Here is a 16,891-nt window from a genome sequence, read left to right on the forward strand (position 1 = left end):
TCCAGAGGGCATTTCCGAGAGTTTAACACCGCCACGCAGCCGCCCAGGATTCCAGCATCTCTGGCCACCCCCACGGGCCAGCGCTGCCTTGAGGAGGAGGATTGGGGTCTGAACGGGGAACAGAGACTGTGACCCCTCAGCGCAATGGAGCAAGCCACCTCTGCCCTGAGCCGTAGAAACACACACCCAGGGACCAGGCCCGCTGGGTGGCGAGAGGAAGGAGAGGCTGCAGTGCGGGCTGAATCGGTGCCGCGGGCACCGGTCGGAGGAGGGTTTTTTCTGAGAAGGGCGCCAGGCGCTGGCGCTGGCCGAGGGTCGGGGCCGGCCTCTCCCCGCACCAGCCCTGGGCCAAGGGCGGCCATGTGGGGCTGCAGAGCAGGGCCCACACTGCTGCTCCGTCTCGGGGAGGGGGCGGGTGGCTGCCGGGAGCTCCTGCAGCCTGCATCTATTTATAGCCCGCGCCGCTGGTTTTATTTACTTGGTTTTTTTGGCTCCTGCATCCCAAGATCCCGTGTGCTTTGGTCTGCCGGAAGGAACACGGCTGCCTGGCCTTGGATGCTGCCACTGCCGAGGACCCCACCTCAGTGGAGACAACAGAAAGCCATCCATGCACACACACACACACACACTCATACACGCCGAAGCATGCACACGCGTGCACGCACACACAGCCACACACACACTGAAGCACAAGCACACTATGCAGACACTCACACATGCACTCACATGTGCACATGACACAAGGTGACCACTCATGGGTCAAGGCCCTGTTCTTCCCCGCCCTGCTTCAGGCCCCCCTGACTCCCAGCCCCCCGGCACGCCACCCCCCTCTACTGACCCGCACCCCCTGTTTTACACAGAAACTTGTCTCTAAAATGCCTGCGCTGACATCCGATTTTGAAAATCAAATCCCTTTCCTTCTGCAAAAGAAACCCTGAGCAGGGCGCCTGGGTGGCTCAGTTGGTTAAGCGACTGCCTTCAGCTCAGGTCATGATCCTGGAGTCCCTGGATCGAGTTCCGCATCGGGCTCCCTGCTCGGCGGGGAGTCTGCTTCTCCCTCTGACCCTCCGCCCTCTCATGTGCTCTCTCTCATTCTCTCTCTCTCAAATAAATAAATAAAATCTTAAAAAAAAAAAAAAAAAAACCCTGAGCAGATTCTAGAGTAAAGTTAAAAAGTCTTTTTGTAACCAAAGACCCGGGCAGGCCTCTCATTCGGCGGGGTGCCGGTGGAGGGCAGGGTGGCAGCATCCCCCGGCCAGGCCACGGGAGAAGTCTCAGGGCGATGGAGGGTAGTTCTGACCGTCTGAGCTGCAGGACACATAGAGGACAAGCGGTCCCCTGAGAAGTCCTTGGAGCAGGTCAGGAAGGGCAGAGGCCCCATGTCCTCCAGGCTGTTCACTATTATCATTAAAAACCAGTGTTGCCCTACTAAAGCCAGAACTACAGCTCTGGTAGGCCTGGGTTCAAATTCCACTCCGCCACTTAGCTGTGTGACTTCAGGCAAGTTACTTAACCTCTCTGTGCCCCGTTGTCTTCAGTCTATGGACTGACCCTAATGTCAATACTGCCTCCTTGGGTTACCATAAAGGGTGAGTGGGAGAGCCCACATTCAGCGATCGGCGTGCTGCCCGACACAGTAAGGGGTCAATGATGAAGATATTACCATTTTTATTTACAGCTTGCTAAATAGTGAACAGTAGGACTCTACCCACAGCAAACAGTAACTGGTAGGTGACTTGAGTCGATGCTGACTGCCAGCCCCACCCACTAAGCAGCGATTCAGCCTGCCACCAAGCAGGGCTGACACGAGGCCTCTGCTCTGGCCGGTCCACCCCCCAGCTTCTCCCTCCAAATCCTCAGGTGCCGTTGCACCCATGCTGGGCTGGGTGCGATCCCTCCCCACCTCCACCCACGGGTCCCCACCTTCAGACATGCATTCCTCAGGACACGCACTAAAGTCGAAGGGACAAGTTTCCTTCTGGGGCTGCCCACATCCCCCTGGAAAGGACTCCCCCTCCCTGGGAAGAAGGGTTACACTTGCCAGCCCTCTAGGTCCCCTGTCTCCGTTCACTGATGAGCTCAGAGAGGGTAAGCAACTTGCCCTAAGGCACACAGCAAGGCAGTGGCAGAAGATTCTCGGGGTTCTGAGTGCCAGCCTTGGGTCTTCTCCACCACGCTAGTTTGACCAGAGGGTAAAATGGGCCATCAATCAATCTGAAAGGCCCCTCCCTCCCTCCCGAGGCCTCCTGAGAGATGCTCACGCGCTTCCTGTTGTCTTCACACTGTGGTCGCTGGCCCATCTCCTCTCCACCTCGCGACTCTGCCAGAGGAGACATGAGCCCAAGTCAGGGAGGGGGGCAGACGTCAGACAGGGTGCCGGGACAGACGCCGACCTCGCTGAGCCGCTGTGGCCCTCAGCGTGGAGGTCAGGCAGCACCAGCCCAGAGCTGGGTCCCTGGGGCAAGCGGCTTCTCCCCGCCAGCGCTGGGCGGCCTGGACCTGCCCTCACTCCCAGAGGCCTCTCAAGGGTCTGGGCAAATAGCTCCCTCCCACATGCCTGTCCTTGGCCCCCTCTCTGGTTCCAGGCCCAGCAGGGAGAGCTCAGAGGATGCAGGGCATGGGGCTGGAGGTCACAGGAGCACAAGGTCGCAGGGACAGGCACATGGGAAGCACCTTGGGTACCTGGTCCAGGCCCCTCCTTTCTTCTGTTTGGACCAGTGGGGAAACAGAAGGTGCATTAGCCAGACACACCTTCAGGGACTTGATCTCACCTGAGCCCACAGCGTCGGCGGGCTGTCTGCTGAGTGTGCGTCCTGCCGTAGCACTCTGCCCTCAGGGAACGGGGCCTTGGAGGCAGGTGTCAGCCACCTTCACGGGCTCCCCGCCCTCCTTCCTCAAGGACAAGGTCGGCCTACGGCACCTGGGCAGGGACGTCCAGGAGAACACTAGAGAGCATGACAGACAGGTGGGTGGAGCCCCTTCTTGCCAGCCGAGGGGGTCAGGGAAAGGAAGGCTCAGGTTTGCGCGGAGTCAGGGCTGCCTGGAAGAGGAGGACTGTGAGTCAGGTTTGGAAGGAGAGGTACCAGGACTAACCTCACTCCTGGCCTTAGAGCATCTGCACCTGCTTCTTTCTGCGCGCTCGCCCAGCAGGGCAGCCAGCCGCCGGGGGGCCTCCAGGAGAGGGTGTGAGGAACCAGGACACCGAGGCGTCCGGTGCAAACCAGGCTGGCCGAGGGGTGATTTCTACACTGGATCTGAGTGTCACGGGCGAGATGAGAGGGGCGCTCTTTTCCTCTGACTCATTGTCACTGTTCCACGGTGGCCTTCTCACGGCCTTGAGCAGTTTGAGACTCCAGGCGCTGGGGCCACCTCAGAAACTGCAAGTGGGACGGACAGAAAATTGGGGAGGGGCGGCCAGGCCTGGGCACCCCCTCCCCGTCGGCCCTTGCCGGACCTGTGGGTTCCCCCATAGATCTCTGGGTCCCGGGGGCTGTCCACAGCACCTGCAGCCTCTTCGCACACATACATCACACACACTCAGGCGCACACACGCACACGCGCGCACACGCACACGTCCTGGGCTCGCCAGGCCGCCAGCACAGGGCCTTGGCCGAGGGGAAAGGAGAGGGCAGACGCCCTGTCTGGGATTGTCTCAGCCAGGAGCCTGCCTCAGGGCAGCAAAACACGTCCCAGGCGCTGGGTGGACCTCATTCCAGTCTGGAAAGTAAAGGAAGGGACTCTGAGGAGGGCCAGAGCCCACGGAGCCCACCCAGCTCGCCACAGCCCACAGCCTGCTGTCCCAGCCAGGGAGCTCCGCAGGCCCGGCCCGGCTGCCAGGGGAGGCCGCGTTCCGTGGGCAGGGCCTCGGGGAGACCCGGACCCTCTGGCCCAGCAGCACCTCTCTCTCGGGCGGTTAACTTCTCGAAGCTGTCGACAGATCATTAGGTAAGCGTGTGGACCGTGTTCACACTTAAAGCCGACTGGCCAACCTGGGAATCCCCTTGCCCCTCCTTGATTCTCCTGCCTGCAGGTCTGTGGCGGGAGGAGGTGCCGGCCGGCCCTGGAAGGCTTCCCTGAGAAAGAGCGGGGCACAGCCGGCTGTCTACGCGAGCCCCGTGAGGAGGAGAACGCCAACAATGGCCCGGACCCTGAGCCCAGAGTTGCTCCGGCCTCCGTGGGAGCACGGAGATCCTCACCGCCTTGTACCCCCCGCCCCGGGCCTGCCTACGCACGTCTGTGAGCCCGGCCCTTACAACGGAGCCCACTGCCTTCCTTCAAGATCATAGTAATGGATAAACATCATATTTAAATTGTGGTCCATCCAGACAATGGAATATTATTCAGTGCTATAAAGAAACGAGCTATCGGGGAAAAAAAAAAGAAATGAGCTACCAAGCCAAGAAAAGCCACGGAGGAACCTTAAACGCACATAACTAAGGGAAGAAGTCAGTCTGAAAAAGCTGTATGATTCCAGTTGTACAATGTTCTGGAAAAGGCAGAGCTGCGGAGACAGCGACGAGATCAGCGGCTGCTGGGGGCTGGGGGGAAGGGAGGCATGGGAGGCACAGAGGGTTTTTAGGGCAGTGAAACTACTCTCTATGACACCATGGTGGCAAACGCATGTCATACATTTGTCCGAGCCCATGAATGCACAGCACCAAGATAACCCTAATGTAAACTGTGGACTCTTGACTAATAATAATGTATCAACACTGGTTCAATTATAACAAATGTGCCACCCTCATGTAAGAGGTTGATAATAGGAGAAACCCTGTGTGTGCGTGCGGGGGAAATGGAGGGTATGCGGGAACTCTGTATTTTCTGCTCAATCTTTCTAAAACTGCTCTAAAAAATAAAGTCTATTAATTTTTAAAAAATGACAAATTACAAGCAGCACACATTTTGTTAGGTGCCCGTATTAACTCTGCGCTGTTCTGTATTCCCGGTGCGCTGGCGTCCGGGGTCCCTCCAGGGCTGGCGGCCTCCCAGAGAGAGCAGACCACTCTGCTCCCAGGGAGCCCATCTTTTGTATACAGACCGACCCAGAGCCTGCACCCCAACCATCCTCTTTGCACTCGGGGCCAATATTCCCCCGTCCTAATCACCCCAGGGCCAGGGACCAGACAACAACCTGCTCCGGGTCACACGCCGGAGGCCACTGACATGACTCCAACTCGCCAATCCCAAGCCCATTCTTTCCCGTGAAAACCACAGCACAACTTGTGGATCCTGCCTTCCCCTCTGTCCCTCTGCCCCGTGACCGTGACCGACCCTGGTGCTTCCCCGGTGGCCCTGCAGGGCAGGGCATGCCCCCTCCTCTTGGGATCTGTGAGTCACAGTCTTTCCAATGGCAGTTGACCCCTGGTCTGTTGGCCCACCATACTTGAATAACAATAAAACCTACATTTGAAAACAGTGGTGACCTGGGAGCCAGCACAGCCTGCGGCCCTGAACAATGTACCCACCCAGGACTCCAGTTGGGAAGGTGACCTTGGCTTCATTTCCAAGGCAGCACCAATAAACTCTAAACAGAAGGGAACATCTACCTGCCGAGTGGTATGAGATCCACGGTCTCTGGGGCTCCTGAGATTGGGAGCAGGGATGGAAACCAGCCCCTTCTTTCCCAGGTGAGTAAACTGAGGCCCAGAGAAGGAAGGGTTCAGCCCAGGTCTCTGGGCTAGCTGGTGGTCCACCTTGCACTTGGCTTGTGTGGGAAGCCACAGACGCAGAGCGTGGTTGCGCGTCCCCGGGCCCCACCATCCAGCTGGGTGCCAACACAGCTGCCCGTTCCGTTCAAGCTCCTGGAGGTCCAGGGATCCCATTCTCCTTCCTGCTCTCCGCGTTCTGTCCCCGCACCCAGGGGCATGCAGCTAGCGTCCTAGCACAGACACGTAGGAGAACCTTCTATGCACACAGGCAGCTTCCTCTTCCTCACCCCGCTGAAGTTAGCAGAGGGGCCTTGGAAAGTGGCTGCCTGTTAGGGGAAACTGGTGGTCGTGAGCGGCCCAACAATGGATATAGGGACACCTCCAAAACCTAAACGAGGCTGGCCAGAGGGCTGTCACATCAAGTAGTATGGGGTGTCAGGTGGTGGCCTGCAGAGAGGGGGTCTGGGGCCCCGATGGGGTGTGTGAGGGTTGAGAGGTGGGAGGGCCCTCCTGAAGGGTAGTTGGTTAAGTTGCTCCTGGGGAAATTTCCAAGGAACACCCAGACCAGCAGCAGGAAAAATAAATTACCACGTAAATAAACAGCAAGGCTGGCAGGATCTTTTCGAGAGAAAGGAACTGGGGGAGGCGCCCAGTGATGGAAGGGGTAATGAATTCCCTGTCATTCCAAAGACTGCTGCTCCCTGGGGCGCTCTAGGCCCACACAGGACATTCAGCACCTCATGTCAAAGTCGCTGGTGCTGGGCTTGGGAGGGGCCGGCTTTCCCCCACTCCCTGTGGACACAAGCCCAGATCCCCAGCTGAGCCCCATTATCTGTGCCCCTTTAACTCAGCCCACAGTGGGGGCAGCCAGAGAGGTCGGCGTCTGTGGGACGGGGAGCAGGGGCCCAGCTCGATGGCGTGGGGACACGCGGAGGAATGCGCACTGTCTGGAATCCAGCGTCCTAGGCAGAAGGGAAGGAGGTGGCTTAGGGCCACGGCATATGAGGAGGGACCTCCGTCTTCATGCAAGGATCATACAGCATTCTACCCCTGGCTCGAATCCCACCACCACCCTCCTCCCGAGTTGTTCTCCACTGGGGGTGGATGGTTCTGTCTTCTCAAGATCCAGACAAATGTGTCTACTTCGCAGGTGCTTCAGGATCCAAGCAAGAGCTCTGCAAAATGAGGCAGCGTGAGATGTCACGGTGGCACCTAAAATACAGATCCCCAGGCCGGGCCTGGGCCAGACTGCTGAGCCAGCAGGTTTGAAAGCCACAGGAGAGACAGGGGATGTTGGATGTGGGTGTGCGAAGCCAAGACAATTCCCAGCTCACTCATCCCTGCTCTTGAACTGACCGGCTATGTGAACTTCGGGGAGCCCCTTCGCTTAGCTCTGGCTCAGGCTTTCTCGTCTAGAAAGGGGAATCAATTTTTGTCTTTGCCGGCCTGTCAGGCTGGGGGCAGCTTGGGTGGAAAACAGGGAGGTGAAAACACTTTTGGAAAGCATGTAAGCCCCAGCCAAATACAAGATGCTGTTGCTATGATGTCACTTCCCCTGTGCCGTGGGGAGCACGCGACCACACCCACGGCGGCCTTGGGCCAGCCCTGCCCTCTGCAGACCCGGCTCCCAGCCTCCCCTGTCCAGGCTGCATGGCAGGGCCTCCCCAACCCTTCTTGCCGCAGTCCATCCTGGGGTCCGCCCTGCAGGTGCCGTGCATGATCAGTGATGGCAGCTAAACTTGCTCGGGTATGTCGCGTGCCTCAGTGCAATCCATTCTCTCAGCAACCCATGGTTCAGATGAAGAAACGAAGGCTCAGAAAGGCTCAGAAGGTGTCCAGAATCTGAGCAGATGAGTTTGGGAGGCTGGGTCCCAACCTTGGCATTTTCTCCGGGCTGATGTCTGTGCCAGGCTTCACAGACATTGCTCCGCACCTTCATCGTTTCTGCCGGATTTATGCCCCCCCACGCCTGTGGTAGAACAGTGAACCTGCGCACATATGTCCACGGTTGGACACACAGGCAAATGCATGTGTGTGTGCATCCATCAGACACACGCCCATGGAGGACCTAATATGTGCCAGGGCTGGAGTCAGAGCGTGGACAAAGCAGACAGCATGACCCACCTGTGTGGGGCTCACCTGCCGGGGCTTGCCAATCACTGTTTAAAGCAACACTTAATTTAAAAGAAAAGTTTATGTCACTACTACAATATGAAAATTCAGTATGATGTTCTGATCCTGTAAACATCAGTACCATTAAAAATCAAGGTCATCGGGGCGCCTGCGTGGCTCAGTCGGTTAAGCGTCTGCCTTCGGCTCAGGTCATGATCCCGGAGTCCCGGGATCGAGCCCCGCATCGGGCTCCCTGCTCCGCGGGAAGCCTGCTTCTCCCTCTCCCGCTCCCCCTGCTTGTGTTCCCTCTCTCACTGTGTCTCTCTCTGTCAAATAAATAAATAAAATCTTAAAAAAAAAAATCAAGGTCATCGAAGCCTAGCTGAGCTCTCCTACCGGCTGAAGGTTTGCATCCTGAAGCATGCTCCCATTTGATTAAAAAGAGAGATGTCCAGTCTTCAAAAATTTAACCATAGAATTACTATATAACCCAGGAATTCCACTCTTAGGTATGTGCCCAAGAGAATTAAAAATTGATTTCCAAACAATTACTGTGCCCTGTGTTCACAGCAGCTCTGTTCACGTAGCCAAAAGGTGGAAACAGCCCAATCGTCCATCAACAGAAGAAAGAATAAGCAAAATGTGGTCCGTCTGCACAATGGGATATTTTCAGCCCTAAAAAGGAATGAAGCGCTGACATACACCACAGCGTGGATGGACCTTGAAAACATTATTCTAGGTAAAAGCTCAAAGATAATGTAATTGCATTTCTATGAAATATCGTGAATAAGTAACTCCGTAGAGACAAAGCAAACTAGGGACAGTGGGGGGGGGCGGGGGGGGCAGTGGAGGTGATGGGGGTGGTGGGGGGACTGGGGGGTGGGGGGACAGTGGGGGGATGGTGGGGAGGCAGTGGAGGTGATGGGGGCGGTGGGGGGCCTGGGGGTGGGGGGACAGTGGGGGGATGGCGGGGGGGCAGTGGAGGTGATGGGGGCGGTGGGGGGACTGGGGGGTGGAGGGACAGTGGGGGGATGGCGGGGAGGCAGTGGAGGTGATGGGGGCAGTGGGGGGACTGGGGGGTGGGGGGACAGTGGGGGAATGGCGGGGGGGCAGTGGAGGTGATGGGGGCAGTGGGGGGACTGGGGGTGGGGGGACAGTGGGGGGATGGCGGGGGGGCAGTGGAGGTGATGGGGGCGGTGGGGGGACTGGGGGTGGGGGATAGGGTGACAGTAGGGAGCAGGAGGGATGGTAGGGGAACGGGGGGGTCGGGGGGAAGGGACGGGGCCAGGCCTGAATGGAGTGATGGGCAATGGGCATGGGTGCTCCCTCCGGGCTGATGACGGTGTCCGGGAGCTGGACAGAGACGCTGGCTGCACACCACTGTGGACACACTGAACGCCACAGAAGTATCCGCTTTCAAACAATTAACGGTTGATTTTATGGCATGAGAATTTCGCCTCCCTTTTAAAAAGGGAGATTTCCAAGTGTTAGCAGGCAGAGGTAGTAAAGACATATCTTTTCCAAAGGAGATTCTCTCCTTAATGGAATACAAGGGAAAGAAAGAGGCGTGCCCATGGCCTTCTGCTCTCCCCGGCACTTTTGCTCGCCATCCCTGGCGGGGCCCTCCCACCACCCCGAACTGCCCAGTAGGGTCCATGTTGGTCGGCTCAGGCTGCCACTGGGAAGCACCACAGACGCAAGCGCTTCAACAGCAGATCCTTCTTTTCTCCCTGTTCTGGAGGCTGGAAGTCCAAGATCAAGGTGCTTATCCCCAAATATCCTGAGGCACAGGGAATTAGGGCTTCCACATGTGGATTCTGGGGGACAATCCAGCCCATCACTGTGTCCCAGTTGACTGATGAGAAGATGGTGTGGAAAAGTCAACTCAAGTCACAGAACCGGTGGGAGGCAGAGCAGACCAAGAACCCAGGTATCCTGATCCCGTGCAAGTCCTCTCCTCCGTGCTCACCGCATCTCGTGGCGTGGACGACCACGGGGGCCCTGACTGCTGTCCTCCAAACTGCTGGTGGGAGCAAAGTCATCCGCACCCACGGGATGTTGCTTCAGCAAGCGGGTCGACGTGATCCCAGCTCCCTGCTGCCACAGATCCCACCACGTTTCCCTCTTCGTCCAACAACCGGGCTGGACTTCACCAGGGTTCTAGCATCTGCGAGGGGACTGTGTGATCAACTAATTAAATCTAATGATTTATGTGTCCACAAACCCAGCGGGAAGGCCAGCGCCGAGGGTGTCGGAGCCAGAAACAAAAGGAATCGCACAGCGTGAAGGACACCTGCTCCCTATCCTGCTCTTCCCCACACCCACCACCTTGCAGGAGGAGCCCTGTCTCCTCACCAAATAGCCCACATCATTCCAGGCTGTTGTAGAGGACATCCCTTGAAAAGATGCTCACCTGGACAAGCACGTTTTCTCTGGATCAGTCGGTTGGCTCCCCTTCCTCCAGAATGGCCCCTGTGCTCTGCTCAAACCAGATATGGGGGTCCCCTTCAAGGTCTCTGCTCCCCTCACCCCTGCAGCCAGCCACCAAGCCTGCAGAGCCCAGACTCAGAAACCCTTCATTCATGTCACAACATGGGGCTCCCACTCACACCCATCACCCTCCAACCACATGGCTCTGCCAAAGCATACACCTGCCCGGCCCTCACCCAGCCGCCACGAGGGCAGCTCTTAGGCCTTGGGTCTTGAACACACTGGCCACCACCACTGAGCTTCTCTCCCAGGCAGCTCCTCTCCTCCTGCAGAACCCCGCTGGCCCATCTGTGCCTCCAGGGAGCCTCCCATCTTCCTATGGGCTCGAGGTGCCCTTGGCACCCAGTACAGTTGAGTAAATGCTTGATGGATGGATGGATGGGTGAGTGAATGAATGAATGAATGAATGAATGAATGAATGAGAAGTCTTGGCTGCTTAACAATGAGCCAGTCCAAGGGTAGTGGGAGTTTACAACACATCATCAGAGAAGGCTTCTTGGCTCTTGGCCTCAAAAACCAGTCCCCACCACCCTGCAGGGCATCGTTCTGGATAAATGGCTGCCACCTTGTCATGTGATCTGGTGGGTCTGGAAAAGGGCTACAGGCCATGGTGACAGAAGAGACAGAGTTCCCACCTGGGCTGCCACCCACTCTGTCCCTTGATGTAAATTACTGCTCAGAGGTTCTCCCTAGCCTCCTGTTTGCTGGCAATCCCCAAAGGATAAAGGGCCTTTCAGGAAATGGGTCAAGCTCTTCTCTGTTCAAACATATCTTTACGTGCACAGAGAAGGAAACCATCAACAAAACAAAAAGGCAACCTGCTGAATGGGAGAAGATATTTGCAAATGACATATTTGATAAGGGGTTAATATCAGAATATATAAAGAATGCATACAACTCAACACCACCAAAAAACAAATAAACCAGTTTAAAAATGGCAGAGGACCAGAGTAGACATTTTTCCAAAGAAGACGTACAGATGCCCAGCAGACACATGAAAAGATGCTCAACATCACTCATCGTCAGGGAAATGCAAATTAAAGCCACGATGACATATCACTTTACACCTGTCAGGATGGCTAGAATAAAAAACACAAGAAACAAGTGTTGGCGAGGATGCAGAGAAACGAGCCCTCGTGCACTGTTGGTGGGAATGCAGACGGGCACAGCCACTGTAGAAAGCAGTATGGAGGTTCCTCAAAAAATTAAAACAGAAATCTGTATGATCTAGTAATTCCACTACTGGGTATTTACTCAAAGAAAACAAAAATACTAATTTGAAAAGATAGGCTCACCCCTGCGTTTAGTGCAGTATTATCTACAATAGCCAAGATATGGAAGCAGCTCAAGTGTCCATCAACTGGTGAATGGATAAAGAAGATGTGGTGTATAGATACACCATGGAATATGATTCAGCCATAAAAAAGGAAATCTTGCCATTTGCAACAACATGAGTGGACCTAAAGGGTATAATGTTAAGTGAAATAAGTCAGGCAGGGAAAGACAAACACCATATTATTTCACTTTTATGTGGAACTTAAAAAAAATGAACATAGGAAAAGAGAGATAAACCAAAAAACAGACTCCTAACTACAGAGCACAAACTGGCGGTTGCCAGAGGGGAGGTGGGAGGTGATGGGGGGCTGGGGGAAATAGACTAAGTGGGGAAAAACATATCTTTAAGTGATTAGTGGGAGGGGAAATGTCACAGACACTTTAAGAAGCAATTTAGGGCAGATTTTTTGAGGCAACCAGAATGCAAGCTGCTCTCACAAGCCATTGCTGAGCCACCGCCGCCCGGTGCCGGATGACAGGGGCAGCAGCGACTGGGGCAGGCTGGGGCCAGCTGGGCAAGGGACAGCACCAGGGCCAGAGGACTGAGGCCCTCATCTCTTCCCCAGCACAGGGGCTGAGACCTAAGAGGGCAGAGGCAAAGTCTGGGCCGCCAATCTGATCACCAGGAATTAAAAGAAACATCACCTCCAGATCCAGCGGCAGACGTTCCGTGCCCAGCCTACAAATCCAAGGTGGGCAGAACAGGTCAACAAACGCTGCAGAGGGTCAGGAGCATCACCCAGGCCCACCGCACCCCCCAGGCGGGTCAGAGCCCCCCAACACATAGGCTCCTGTACTTCCTTGCCCTTCCCGGACTTGCCACACTGTTCTCCTGCCCCTGCAGAGCATGAACTCCTGAAGGCAGGAGTACATGTCCCTTGCTCGCCACCTTGTCCCTCACGCTCAGCTGGGTGCCAGGCAGCTGGTGGGCACTGGTACATGCTTGTGGAATAAATGAATGAATGGCTTATTGACATTGAGAAGAAGCATGGGGAAAACAAAGCCCGGTAGCATATCATGAGCCTGCGGCCACCATGAGATACAGAATAAACACCGCTGAGAGCCAGACTCACCCCCCATCGCCATCTGCCTGCACACCTGACTCCCTCTGCAACTCAGGATCAGATCTGGTTGGCCCCGCCAGGGCAAGGCGGAGGCAGGCGCCCGAGGTCAAGGGCTCAGGAAGGATTTTATTTATTTATCTGATAGAGAGAGACAGCGAGAGAGGGAACACAAGCAGGGGGACTGGGAGAGGGAGAAGCAGGTTCCCACCGAGCAGGGAGCCCGATGTGGGGCTCGACCCCAGGACCCTGGGACCATGACCCGAGATGAAGGCAGACGCTTAACGCCTGAGCCACCCAGGCGCCCCTGCTTCTTAGATTCTTGCCTAAGGAGTGGGCAAGCTGCTGAGCTTGGTCTCCCGACTTGGAAAGGGAGGATCCAGGATTTATGGAGCTTGACGCATATGCATATGTGGGGACTCTTTCAAGAAAGAACATAAAAATATCTTCCTCATACACATTTTATAAAACCCTAGGACCGGGGAACTCCTTGCTGGACACTTCCCAGAGCTCCGTGATGGCCCGGGAAATCCAACCTGGACCATGCTCTCTGGGTGCCTCGAGCCTCCCTCACCTCACACTCTGCTAGGAATCCCACACAGTGCCACCATGGGTAAGTCACTTCTCCATGCCTCAGTTTCTGCACCTATGAAATGGGTACAACCTTGGTGCCTGTGTCATGGGTTTGTGGGGACATGTAAAGGAGTTAACACAAGGAAAGGGTTTAGTCCAGGTCGGGGCACTTGGTGAGGATACTAGAAGGTGTTGCTGGAAGCTGCCTTTCAAGGCTCTGCATCCCTCCTGGATCAAACGGAAGGTCACGGCTCTCTGTAACTTAACAGTGGGATGGCAGCACAGAAGCTCTGTCTGCTGTGATCATGGATTGTGGTTATGAATTTTATGTTTTTTTATTATTTTTAAAGATATATTTATTTATTTGAGAGAGAGAGAAAGTGCACAAGCCGGGGGAGGGGCAGAGAGAGAGGAAGGAAGCGGACTCCCCATCAGATGCTTAACCAACGGAGCCACTCAGATGCCCCAGGTAAAGACCCCTTCAAAAATCCTAACCACAGGGGCACCGGGGTGGCTCGGCCGGTTAAGTGTCCGACTCTTGGTTTTGGCTCAGTTCGTGATCTCAGGGTCATGAGATGGAGTTTGGAGTGGCACTCCATGCTGGGCGTGGAGCCGGCTTAAGAGTCTCTCTCACGGGGTGCCTGGGTGGCTCAGTCGTTAAGCGTCTGCCTTCGGCTCAGGTCATGGTCCCAGGGTCCTGGGATCGAGCCCCGCATCGGGCTCCCTGCTCCGCGGGAAGCCTGCTTCTCCCTCTCCTGCTCCCCCTGCTTGTGTTCCCTCTCTCTCTGTGTCTCTCTGTCAAATAAATACATACTTTAAAAAAAAAAACAGTCTCTCTCCCTCTGCCCCTCACCCCCATCTTCCTCCCAAATAAATAAATAAATGGTCTTTATCTTATAGAGACACACAAAAAAGGGTTTTTTTTAATTACCCAGCTCATATTTCTTGCAAACCTTGCTCTTGCTTGTACATGATTTTTGCACCTTGTAAGTAAGTAGTCATTGCTTAAGTAAAACTATTACACAAATAAGTAAAAAATGTAAGTGCCTCGGGTACACCCAATATCTCTGATATTTCAATAAGCACCTGACTGCTGGTTCACAAAGCCGCACCCTCCCTCCCACGGCTGCATCTCTATGATATATCCAGAAGGGGTGACTCCCCCCCGCCAGGCACCCGCAGAGCGCTGTTGGAGCTCCCAGAAAGACCCAGTCAGACTCAAACCTCCCAGGCCCCCGCCAGGCACCCGCCTCCCACCAGTGTCATCACCCTCATGGAGGATGGGTCCACACCCTCCTTTCCTGCCCCACTCCTGGCCTCAGCAGCCAAGCCCTGATCTGGACCAGCCCACTACCTGAGAGCAGGTAGGAAAGAGGGGCCGCACCACGCTGGGGGGAGACCCATTGCAGCCACGCCGGCAGAGGACATCCCCATCCCCCCGGCGTCCAGCCCCATCCTGGACCCCAGGGCGTCGGCCCGCCCTCTGAGGCCCGGCTTCGGGCCCTGCCTCCCCCATCACAGGGCTGTGGCCAGCCAGGCAGCGCCCAGGGCTGGGTGTGGAATCAGACCTGGCTGGACCCAGCACTTCCTCTGTGACATCTTGGGCACATTCCTCACCACCCTGGCCTGTTTCCCCTTATGACAAATGGAAAACATAACCGAATGTCCCTTAGGACTAACTGGGACAGACTGCAAAGCGCCCACCCCGGGACAGTACTCAGCAGTCACCGGCCCCTTTCATCAGCCTGGGCTCCTGGGGCAGCGGGGAGCTGCTGAGAGGCCCGGCCAAGCTGCAGCCCACGGGGCTCCCCGCCGTGGGGCAATTTCCGTGACCCTCAGCTCCTGGGCACCACACACACACCCCCGAACCCCAGCTTCCATTCATCAGTGCTGGAGAAGCCCAGACTGTGGAAGCATCCAGGCTGACTCCAGCCTGGCCACCCAGACCACATACTCACGCTAATTCTGCCAGAAAGACCAGCCTGTGGTTGGGAAGAACGGCCATTATGGTTTCCAGAAAATTCCTCCGAGCAGGGAGGAGCTGTTTGCCATTCCTGAGGCTTCTCCAGTCAGTCTGAATGCGGTTTTCCAATTAAGCTGGGACTGCTCCCAGATCTCTGCTTTAAACAACCACCTCTCCGCTTTCCCTCTAAAGAAACAAAACCCTTGAGACGTGCACAACCCCTCCCTTTTATTTTGTTTTAAACGACCTCTGGGTGTTTTTTCCTGCTTACCCAGGTGGTGTGTGTTGTATAATCCAGGAGCACTGGTGGGAGGGCACCTGGGGGGTCGGAAGTCCAGGCCATGGATGGGGTGGATCTGCTCACCAAGTTGGGGACTGCACAAGGAGAACCGAGCCTGGGGAAGGAAGACAAGTCCTCCTCTGGGCGGGACAAGCAAGATTGCACTTGGGAATTCTTAATTCTGCCTCCGGTCAGGAATGTGGGGAGAAGGTTAAAGACCCTGGGCTAGCTCTCAGGTCCTCAGCCCAAATGAGGTATCGGCATCAGGGGATGGACGTGACCTCTAGGTCACGTGGAGGGCTGAGAGAAGAAAGAGCCAAGGACAAAGCAAGGAAGAGGGGGCCGATGAAGAGAAATGGTCAGAGGCCTGGAAGGGAATGGACAGGAGGAGGAGAAGGAGGAGAGAGGCACGCCATGGGCCAGCCACGTCCCATGGCCAGAGAGGGCCATTTAGATGAGGTCTACCAAGGTCTACCGGACCTGCTACCCATGATGTCACTGACCACCAGGATGCACTGAGCCGGTTCTGAGTCTAGTCTTTAAGAAGACGGGCGTCTGCTACTTCCTCCTTCTTGAAATGACCTCTCTGAGGACACTCCCTGGCAGAACCAAGCCCCCATGCCAAGAGGAGCCCAGCCTGGGACACATGCAGCCTCCCCGGTCAGCATCGAATGCCGGCTCCGTGAGCACGTGTCCTGTGGGCTCTGGTGTGCCCCGGCTTACCGGGGACGGCAGCCTGGCCAGAGGACCTCCCCAGAGCCCAGTCAACTCACAGGATCAGCAGATAAACGAATGTCCTCAGAGCCTTCACGAGAACAAAGTTAATGATTTGGCGGGGATAGACCCCTCCCCAAAAGGAGTAAAGCATGAACAGGTGTGTGTGTGTGTGTGAGCACCTGCGTGTGCAGGGAACAGAGACAGTGTTTAGAAGCTCCTCCTCGAGGAAGCTGACCGACCATGAAAGGAGGAGGGGGAGGGGACCTGTTCGTTGCCCCTCACTACTTAACAGTTTCCTTCCTCCTGGTCCCGGGCCATGAGCCCACCCCCGAAAGCTGGTTCACAGCCTCCGCGGGGATCTACCAGAGACGCCGAGGGTGACGGAAGCAGCCCTTGCAGCCGGAGCCTTGGCCGGGGTCCCAGCCCCAGCCCTGCCACTTAAACTCCTGGGCCTCAGTCTTCACCTCTCTCAAGTGGGGCTAATGATACTTGACCTGCCAGTGTTTCAGGGCTATGGCTGGAAATAAACAAAATGAAGGATCTGGAAACTGTCAGCGGAAAGGCCAGTGCAAGGGACTATTATTATGACGATCCAAAGGGAGGAGGAGGTGGGGAGCCAGGAGCTCACAGCCTCCCTCAGTGGACACAACACAGTTACATGAAAGCAGCTCAGGAAGATCAAGTTTGCCTGCAGGGCTCTGGATCTCAGCAC

The 16,891-nt window shown here is 56.0% G+C and overlaps 1 long non-coding RNA gene across 2 annotated transcripts; it reads right to left on the minus strand.

Annotated features, from left to right (window-relative positions):
* Positions 1-1,163: 1,163 nt before the first annotated feature.
* LOC123853718 (uncharacterized) lies at positions 1,164-15,574 on the minus strand. Of its 2 annotated transcripts, none has more exons than XR_010408425.1 (3): positions 15,454-15,574; positions 2,772-3,040; positions 1,164-2,320 (listed from the first exon to the last, which is right to left on the minus strand). It is a non-coding gene; the product is annotated as an uncharacterized LOC123853718 (long non-coding RNA). The 2 variants fall into 2 exon arrangements; XR_008507129.2 differs by having other exon boundaries at positions 2,772-3,377; positions 15,454-15,560.
* Positions 15,575-16,891: the final 1,317 nt, after the last annotated feature.

This window comes from Mirounga angustirostris, unplaced genomic scaffold, assembly GCF_029215605.1.
Source record: "Mirounga angustirostris isolate CCGP_5_RB_7025 unplaced genomic scaffold, mMirAng1.0.hap1 SCAF_17, whole genome shotgun sequence".
NCBI lineage: Eukaryota > Metazoa > Chordata > Mammalia > Carnivora > Phocidae > Mirounga > Mirounga angustirostris.